Below are 10,772 nucleotides of genomic sequence, written 5' to 3' on the forward strand. Positions count from 1 at the left end.
GTAAAATCTGTAGTTTTTTTTTTTGTTTTTTTTTTTACGTAAAATCCACAGTTGTTTTTTTCAACCAGAAAATCAAGTCTTTTTTTAAAAAAAATGTTACGTAAAATCAAAAGGTTTTTTTTTTACATACAATCTAGTCATTTTTTTACCGTAAAATCTTAAGGTTTTTTTTCTTGTAAAATCTATAGTCTTTTTTGTTTTTTTCACCGTAAAATCCACAGTTGGTTTTTTTAACCAGAAAATCTAGTCTTTTTTTTTTTTTTTTATGTTTTTTACGTAAAATCAAAAGTTTTTTTTACGTACAATCTAGTCGGGTTTTTTTACCGTAAAATCTTAAGTTTTTTTTTTTTGTAAAATCTATAGTCGTTTTTTGTTTTTGTTTTTTTACCGTAAAATCTACAGTAGGTTTTTTTAACCAGAAAATCTAGCCTTTTTAAAAAAAATTTTTAACTTAAAATCAAAATGTTTTTTTTACGTAAAATCTAGTCTTTTTTTTTTTTTACGTAAAATCAAAAGTTTTTTTTACGTAAAATCTAATCGTTTTTTTACCGTAAAATCTTAAGGGTTTTTTTCGAGTAAAATCTATAGTCAAATTTTATTTTTTTTTATTCCGTAAAATCTACAGTTGTTTTTTTTAACCAGAAAATCTAGTCTTTTAAAAAAAAAAATTTTTTTTACGTAAAATCAAGTTTTTTTCACGTAAAATCTAGTCGTTTTTTTACCGTAAAATCTTAAGGGGTTTTTTCTTGTAAAATCTATAGTCGTTTTTTGTTTTTGTTTTTTTACCGTAAAATCTACAGTAGGTTTTTTTAACCAGAAAATCTAGTCTTTTAAAAAAAACATTTTTTTAACGTAAAATCAAAAGTTTTTTTTACGTAAAATCTAGTCGTTTTTTTTTACTGTAAAATCTTAAGGGTTTTTTTCTAGTAAAATATATAGTCGGATTTATTTTATTTATTTTTTTTCCGTAAAATCTACAGTTGTTTTTTTTAACCAGAAAATCTAGTCTTTTAAAAAAAAAATTTTTTTTTACGTAAAATCAAAAGTTTTTTTTTTACCGTAAAAAATCTATGTTCTTTTTTTTTTTATGATATGATATGAGGGTGTCCCAAAACATTTGCACATACGTGTACAGCGACCGTGTGACGATCTGGAGGCGTTAGCGGGTGAGAAAGTGCAAAGGACGACAAAAGAAAAGTTCTTCTTCAGTCAGCTTGTTTAGTCAGCCGCCTTTCGTTGACGGAGTGTGTGTGTGTGTGTGTGTGTGTGTGTGTGTGTGTGTGTGTGTGTGTGTGTGTGTGTGTGTGTGTGTGTGTGTGTGTGTGTGTGTGTGTGTGTGTGTGTGTGTGTGTGGGATTGGTCACATGACAAGACGCGGCCTTTAAACGGCGAATGCCAACACAAAAAGTTCTTCAAGGGGTTGCGCTCACCTTTCCGCTTCTGCTGCGAGTTGGATATTTCCGGTGACCCGAGGAAGACGAGGAGCCTTCTAATCATCACGTCCCTCTCTCGCTTCCTGCTGACGACTCAAAGCGCGTCCTTTCAAAATAAAGCAAAGGAAACATCTATCTGGCTGCTGAGCCCCCCACGTCTCACAACTTCCTTTCAAAGCAGCCTTTCAGCATGGAGGGGGGGGCTGGGGGGGGGGCTTTGAAAAGTTGACGGCGTCTTGAGAGCGTCTGCACAAATCACACCGGGCCTCGCTCATTAGGAAACAATCTCAGGCCACATGAAAAACGACAAGATGTGCCGCTTCTGCTTGGCGCACGCCATTGTTTTACACACATACACACACACACACACACACACCAATACACACCTTGGCCTCATGGCCATGCATATTTCACATCAGTCGCTGTGTGGGAATTATTCATCTCAACTCTTTAAGGATTCATGCTAACAAACTTGGCTGACAACACACACACACACACACACACACACACACACACACACACACACACACACTCCCCCAGTTGACCTTTGTGAGGTTGTCCTCTCTAATGGGCCGCTCCTCAAACACCTGACCGCCGTGATTGATCCGTGACAGACGGCTCGATGCGGCCGTTAGCTCAGACAGGAAGTGGACTATCGGAGACATTTCCACAACCTTTCTCTTCCTCTACAGGAAGCGCGCTCGTCGTCCTGGGGAAGACGAGGCCGCCACGTGACCACACGCGCCAGACATGACGTCCGACACGGAACACACACACACACACACACACACACACACACACACACACACACACACACACACACACACACACACACACTCGTGGCTGGTTACGTATTACTTGTTTGAAGCTGCTCTGTGACATGTGCTGTTGACCTCTTGGCCAGGTCACCTTGTGAAAGAGATCTTGATCTCAATGGGTTTCGTATCCGGTTAAGTAAAGGTTGTAGTAGTTATGTCATTTAATGTGGCCCGTCACGTCATTTAAAACGGCTCGTTATGTCATTTAACGTGGTCCTCCCCATCATTTATTGTGGCCCGTCATGTCATTTAATGTGGCCCGTCACGTCATTTAAGGTGGCTCTTTATGTCCTTCAATGTGGTCCATCATGTCATTTAACTTGGTCCTCCCCATCATTTAATGTGGCCCGTCATGTCATTTAATGTGGTCCATCACCTAATTTAAGTCATTTCATTTATCGAGGCTCGTCATTTCATTCAATGTGGCCCGTCATGTCATTTCATTTAAGGTGGTCCGTCACATCATCTAAGGTGGCCCGTCACGTAATTTATTGTGGCTCATTATTTCATTCAATGTGGTATGTCATGTCATTTCAAGTGGTCTGCCCAATCATTTAATGTGGCCCGTCACCTCATTTAAGGTGCTCCATCACCTTGTTTAAGGTGGTCCGTCATGCCATTTATTGTGGCTCGTCATTTCATTCAATGTGGTCCGTCACGTCATTTAAAGTGGTCCGCCCAATCATTTATATGGCCCGTCACGTCATTTAAGGTGGCTCGTTATATCCTTCAATGTGGTCCGTCATGTCATTAAAATGGTCCGCCCCGTCATTTAACGTGGCCCATCATGTCATTTAAGGTGGTCCATCACCTCGTTTAAAGTCGTCCGTCACATCATCTAAGGTGGTCCGTCATGTCATTTATCGTGGCTCGTCATTTCATTCAATGTGGTCCGTCATGTCATTTAAAGTGGCCCATCATGTCATTTAAGGTGGTGCATCACCTCGTTTAAGGTGGTCCGTCACATCATCTAAGGTGGACCGTCATGTCATTTATTGTGGCTCGTCATTTCATTCAATGTGGTCCGTCATGTCATTTAAAGTGGTCTGCCTACTCATTTAAAGTGGCCCGTCACGTCATTTATTGTGGCTTGTTGTGTCCTTCAATATGGCCCGTCATGTCATTTATTGTGGCTCGTCATTTCATCCAATGTGGTCCGTCATGTCATTTAAAGTGGTCTGCCTAATCATTTAAAATGGCCCGTCACGTCATTTAACGTGGCTCGTTGTGTCCTTCAACATGGCCCGTCATGTCATTTAATGGGCTCCATCACCTCATTTAAAGTGGTCCGTCACATCATCTAAGGTGGCCCGTCATGTCATTGAAGGTGGCTCGTTATGTCCTTCAATGTGGTCCGTCATGTCATTTAAGCGGCCCGTCATGTCATTTAATGTGGTCCGTCATGTCATTTATTGTGGCCCGTCATGTCATTGAAGGTGGCTCGTTATGTCCTTCAATGTGGTCCGTCATGCCATTTAAAGTGGCCCGTCATGCCATTTAAAGTGGCCCGTCACGTCATTTAAGTGGCCCGAAGTGGTCCATCACCTCATCTAAGGTGGTCCGTCACATCATCTAAGGTGTCATTTATCGTAGCTCGTCATTTCATTCAATGTGGTCTGTCATGTCATTTAAGATGGCCCGTCATGTCATTGAGGGTGGCTCGTTATGTCCTTCAATGTGGTCCGTCATGCCATTTAAGGTGATCCACCCCTTCATTAGGTGGCCCATTACGTCATTTAAGATGCTCCATCACATCATTTAAGGTGGTCCGTCACATCACTTATTGTGGCTCGTCATTTCATTCAATGTGGTCCGTCATGTCATTTAAAATGGTCCAACCAATCATTTAAAGTGGCCCGTCACCTCATTTAAAGTGGCTCGTCGCGTCCTTCAATGTGGTCTGTCATGTCATTTAATGTGGTCCGCCACTTCATTTAATGTCGCCCGTCATGTCATTTAAGGTGGTCCATCACCTCATTTAATGTGGCCGTCACATCATTTAAGGTGGCTCGTTATATCCTTCAATGTGGTCCATCATGTCGTTTAACGTGATCCACCCCATCATTAAGTGGCCCATTACATCATCAAAGATGCTCCATCATCTCATTTAAGGTGGTCCGTCCCAGCATCTAAGGTGGCCCATCATGTCATTTAATGTGGCTCGTCATTTCATTCAATGTGGTCCGTCATGTCATTTAAAGTGGTCCGCCCAATCATTTAATGTGGCCCGTCATGTCATTTAAAGTAGTCCATCACAACATTTAAAATGGCCCGTCACATCACTTAAGTGACCCGTAAGATGATTTTTTATGGTTCATCACTTCATTAATATGCCCTGCCGTGTTATTCAAGGAGGTCTGCCACGTCAATTAATTTGGCCCTATGACGGCAGCCATAATTGTGATGTGGCCCTCAAAATAAACAAGTTTGACACCCCTGCGTTAAAAGATCACAGAGACCTCAGTTCAAAAAGAAGCACAGCGCCTCCACTGGAGGAGGATGGCAGTGCAGCGGCGTTAACAAGGACGTGGACAAAGACAGAGAGACAGAAGGATGGAGAAGTTTCAAGGAGGCCAAGCTAAAACGAGCAGAAGGCGAGGAGGAAAAGAAGGATAAATGAGGGCGACTTCATAAAGTGACGAATGGAAGGACGGGGGAAGAAAAATGATACGGAAACGAGGAGGCAGAGGACACGCCAGAGGGAGGAGCTCCTCATTCCTCTAAACGCTGACTGGACATTATATTAGGAACACCCAACAAAGGAGCTGCTTTGTCAAAATCGAGATGATTTACTTGTTTTTTTAAGTCATCGTTTTAGAGGGGATGGGAGAGAAATAGACACCTACTTTTGCAATAATGTATATTTGTAATTTCACAATTTTCAATATTTCTAATTTTACAAGATTTTTGTCTATTTTAGAAAAAAATATATATATATTATGTTGAAATAAATGTATAAACATGGGTTTGCAAGGGAAAATAATTATACAAGAAATACATTTTAAAAACACAGATTTTTTTAAGTAAAATTAAAAAAAAAAAAAAATTAAGTAAAAAAAGTCAAGATTTTCCAAAAAGAAGAGCATAATTGGATTACAGTAAAGTTGTAATACTACAAAATTAAAAAAATATTCGCAGTATAGCTTCAGAATATTTTTGGGGCAAAATCATTATTTATTGTGTAAAATATACAGTACATGTATGTATGTATGTATGTATGTATGTATATATGTATGTATGTATGTATGTATATATAAATATTAGACTTCCTTTTTATTTATTTTATTTTTTTAAATATTATATATATAGCTTTTAATATATATATATGTATATATATATATATATTTATATATATATATATTAAAAGCTATAATTATATATATATATTAAAATTATAAATATATTAAAAGCTATAATTTATAATATATATATATATATATATATATATATTAAAAGGTATGATTTACAAAAACACATTCATGATTGATGATAAAATTGTAATATTATAGTTATATTATATATAATCTATTATATATTATATATGTATCATCAACCATGAATGTGTTTTTGTAAATTATAGCTTTTAATATATAATATATTATATAATATATATATTTAATATATTTTTGTAAATTATAGCTTTAAAAAAAAAATATATATATATATATATATATATATATATTAAAAGCTATATATATATATATATATATATATATATATAGATAAAATATATATATATATCATGCACCTGGGGATAGGTTGATTGCCAACACTAAATTGGGCCTAGTGTGTGAATGTGAGTGTGAATGGTGTCTGTCTTTCTGTGTTGGCCCTGCGATGAGGTGGCGACTTGTCCAGGGTGTACCCCGCCTTCCGCCCGATTGTAGCTGAGATAGGCTCCAGCGCCCCCCGCGACCCCAAAGGGAATAAGCGGTAAAAAATGGATGGATGGATGGATACTACATTTACTATATATTATAATAATAAGATATTACAATTATACCTTTTTAAATTCAAATTTTATAAGAATATTGTCATCCATTAAAAAAAAAAAAACATAAGTAAATAATAACAAATAAAACAGAAAAAATGTACATTTATAAAAGGAAAATAATTGAATTTTATAATAATTTCATTTTATGAAGGCAAAGTCATAATTGTGTCGAATATGCATAATTCTATTTTTTTAAGTTGTAATGCACCAAAGAAATTGCAATTTATTTAATCACTATATATTATAATAATTAGATTTTTTTTTTTAAATACAAATTTTACAAGTATGCCGTCATCTATTAAAAAAAACTTAAATAGTAACAAATAAAAAAACAAATAACAAAAAAAAAAATCTAAAATTATAAGAGGAACATTATAATTTCATAATATAACTAGGGCTAAGTCATAAATTTACAACAAAAAAAAAGTTTGAGTCCACAGAAAAACTAAGTCCTGAATGCCTAATTGATGTGAATAAAGTTGTGATGTTCCAATAAAAGGAAAGACAGTGGCTTTCAACCTCTCCCTAGAAGCCCCGCCCACCCGGCGCCCCACCATCCACCTCCACAGTCTCAATCCGGGCGGCTGCCAAGGCGGCACAGATGCAAACTCCCCCCTGACCGGAGCGTTGCCAAGGCGGCGCTTCCGAAGCCTCTCCACCAGCTGGAGACACTCTGATGAGGCCAACACATCCATTTCCCTGGTAACCACACACACACACACACACACTCGTGTGAATATGTATATGCCACGTACACACACACACCCTCGCCATGCCGGCTGCCAGCTCTATTATCACACGGCACACAAGACCACATTGACACCCAGTCACCATATGCACTTTAGCACTTTAGCGCCCCCACCAGCCGACATGTTACTTTCCACAAAAAAATCATTTTATTCTCCTTTTCATGAATAAAAAAAACATCAGAAAAAAAGGTAAACATAGTCTAATGCAAATAGAAATGATCTGTTCCGAGGTCAACGCAAGAAAAGACGAGTAGAGGATCTGCGATCCCGTCCCTCCTAAGCGGGTCGGACAAACAGCACCTGCTCGTGACGGATCAGCGAGAGCGGAGGCGGAATGTTCTTCTGGAACGCGATCAGTGGCTGGGCTTCCACCTCAGGCGCTTTGTGCTGGCTCAGCAAAAGGAGCCTCAGCGTACTTTGTGCCATGTAAACACACTCCGAGGGGCCAAACGGGGGTCCGAGCTTTAAGCCAACCCCCCCCCCCGCTTGATAGAAGGCGTGGCCACGCTGGCGTTGACGGAGCTTTGATGTGCGAGGCCGGAGGACGTTTGGACGCCGACGACAACAGCGAGCGAGGACGCGGTAATCCAAGATGGCTGCCCAAGAAAGGGGGGGAAAAAGGCGCTTTTGTGGAGCCTTGAAAAGAAAGCGAGGAAGGCGACGCTGTAGAAACGGCGTGAAGACTCTGGAGCGCCACGAGAGGAATGCACGGGACTGCTGCTACAAAACCTAGTTTCTGTTGTCGTTAGCATTAGCGTTACCCATAATGCATCTGTTTGATTGCAAAGAACGTTGTCGCGGCCTACTTGGATTAATGACACGAGATGCGGAGAGCTTCGACTGGTGCAACTTCATACCTGCCAACTTTTGAAATCAGAAAAACCTAGTAGCCAGGGTCCAGGGTCCGGAGGCCCCGGTAGGTCCAGGACAAAGTCCTGGTGGGGGGTTCTGCCCCCCGACGCAAAATGATTATTAGCATTCAGACAGGTTAAAATGTTGCTAAAACCATCACTTTTCTATCAGTCACAGTGACTTTTCAAAACAAAAATATTACAGCAAAAATCATATGGGTTGATTGACATGTTTATTCTGTAAGCTAACTTCAATAGTTTGAAATTATTTTGACAGTTAATGCCAGTTATCCTGTCAACCTTTCACAAGACTTCAATTTGTTAATTGAAAGTATAAACAGTATAAACACTTTTTACAGTAAACAAATGGTAAAACAGTCCTAAACAATTCCATTAAAAAAAAATTGGTGTCATTATTAACTTTCTGTCCAAGCTTGTATAATCTACTGCCTTGTTCAATTGTAAAAAATATTCTGTGCCTAAAATTCACATTTCTATCACAATTATCATACTGTAAACATGGTAAGCTAACTTCATTAAAATTAATAGTCCTGTCAATAGCATGGAATTACAAATCAAATATAGTTTTTTGTAAGCCTTTCAAAAGAATGCAAAATATGAAAAATTAATGAAAATTAATTTAAGCCATCAGACACTTGAAAAGTGGCACATCACATCTCTAATGTAATCATTTTAACTTTTCAACAGAAATAGCACTGCAAAAATATTAAGGACATACTTCTGTATTTTGGTAGTTATGCTGTCAACATTTAACAAGATTTCTTCAACTTGGACTTGAAAGCATAAATAGTATAAACACTTTTAACAGTATAACAGTACTAAACAATTCCAATAGATAACATTGGTGTCATTACCTTTTTGTGGCTAAAATCCAAATTTATTCTATCTATACTTGTATCGCTAGCAACGGCATTAGACTTGTGGTTTTTTTGTCCCAACGTGGTCTTTTACATCGCTAATTCCTCCGTGTCCGATCGAAAAATCTTGTCTGCACAAGGTGCAATTCGCGTAGTTTTCACCCTTTTTGGAACGGATAATTATTCCCGGATAGGCTTTTGAATATTCTTCACGGAATGACTGCAGTTTTCTTTTCGGTTTAAGACTCGTTTGCGATTTTTCTCCGGCTGATTCCATGATCGTTCGCTCATTTGGAAACAATGGCAACTGGTGCCTCGTGCTTGGCATCGGTGCTATAAATAGCCTCGCGCATGGCATTCGGAATGGCTCGATAGGAAGTTACGGGAAGCAGTGTCAATTGTCATTGTTGTTACGCGATTTCGTGAATAAAACTTTAAAAAAAAAAAATTCAATTAATGAAAAAACGTATTTTTTATCACTGCAACCGAAACCCGGAATAGGTTGATGAAAACCCTACTAATTACGGGAAAACCGGAGTAGTTGGCAGGTATGCAACTTTAATTCTCTCCTCCTTTTCTCCTCACAATTTTGACACCGTGAAAACTATGAAGATGGACAGAAAATACAAATGCCATATTTCCACAAACAATACATAAATCATGTTTACATTTTCAAACTTATAAACAAATCTTTTTAGTAAGCTTAAATAATGCATTTTCACATGAATTAAGCTTAATTACAAGTTACAGCTCTTGTTTAAATAAAAATAATGACATTTTCCCGTTTGTTTTAAATGAAATGAACCACTTGTTTTACAATAAATAAAACCATTAGTCTCCTCCTACCTCCTTCCGCTTCCAAGGGCGCTAAGTTTGCTCCACTAGTTAGCTTAGCTTCCACACACAGCTCGGAGTGACTCTCCTTAAATGTGACATATAAACAACACAAACACGAGGCACAATAAAATAACCTCTCACAAATGTTCACACAGAATATGAGAAATATATCTTTGTCAGCCTGTTTTACCAGTCCTGGAGTAACGTGAGTATGCTGTTGAAGTCAGACGGAACGGCAGCAGGAAGTCAAGTATCAGCAATAAAGGAAGTAACAAAATAAGAGTGGGCTCTTCAAAATAAAGGCACAAAAAAAAAAAACGTAACATGACAGAACTGCATCTATCTCCTGAACAAAATTTGCTGCCATTTACAAACGTGGTTGATCTTCTGGAAGTCTGATTAACAAGTTTGACGCCTAAACGGGTTGCAGTGAAAAACTAACCAGGAATCGAGCTTGTTTGGCTTTATAGAGGACAAAATAGGGATCAACTGCAGTAGATATATAAACAGTAACTAAGCTTGTTGGACGCCTAAACAGGCTGCAGTGGATACATAAACAGGAATCAAGCTCGTTTGATACCTGATACGAACCAGTAATGAAGTTTGTTTGACAGTAGAAATCAAAATAGGGGTCAATTTGTTTAACGCCTTAACGGGTTGCAGAAGATATATACAAACAGGGACTGAGCTTGTTTGACGCCTAAACGGGCCGCAGTAGATACAGAAACAGGAATTAAGCTCGTTTGATACCTCAATGGGCCGCAGTAGAAAACGTGTTTGCTGCCTCAACGGGCTGCAGTGGAAAACGAACCAGTAATCAAACTTGTTTGACAGCGGAAATCAAAATAGGGATCAACTTGTTTGACGCCTTAACGGGCCGCAGTAGATACATAAACAGGAATTAAGCTCGTTTGCTGCCTCAACGGCCTGCAGTGGAAAACGAACCAGTAATCAAATTTGTTTGACAGCGGAAATCAAAATAGGGATCAACTTGTTTGACGCCTTAACGGGCCGCAGTAGATACAGAAACAAGAATTAAACTCGTTTGATACCTCAATGGGCCACAGTAGAAAACGTGTTTGCTGCCTCAACGGGCTGCAGTGGAAAACGAACCAGTAATCAAATTTGTTTGACAGCGGAAATCAAAATAGGGATCAACTTGTTTGACGCTTTAACGGGCCGCAGTAGATACATAAACAGGAATTAAGCTCG

The 10,772-nt window shown here is 38.5% G+C and overlaps 1 long non-coding RNA gene across 1 annotated transcript; it reads right to left on the bottom strand.

Moving 5' to 3' along the window:
• Positions 1-1,361: 1,361 nt before the first annotated feature.
• Positions 1,362-9,783, bottom strand: LOC140678838 (uncharacterized). Its single transcript, XR_012050486.1, has 3 exons — positions 9,751-9,783; positions 9,570-9,645; positions 1,362-1,539 (listed from the first exon to the last, which is right to left on the bottom strand). It is a non-coding gene; the product is annotated as an uncharacterized lncRNA (long non-coding RNA).
• Between the last annotated feature and the right edge of the window lie 989 nt (positions 9,784-10,772).

The sequence above is a fragment of the Nerophis lumbriciformis genome, linkage group LG06 (genome assembly GCF_033978685.3).
Source record: "Nerophis lumbriciformis linkage group LG06, RoL_Nlum_v2.1, whole genome shotgun sequence".
NCBI classification, from domain to species: domain Eukaryota; kingdom Metazoa; phylum Chordata; class Actinopteri; order Syngnathiformes; family Syngnathidae; genus Nerophis; species Nerophis lumbriciformis.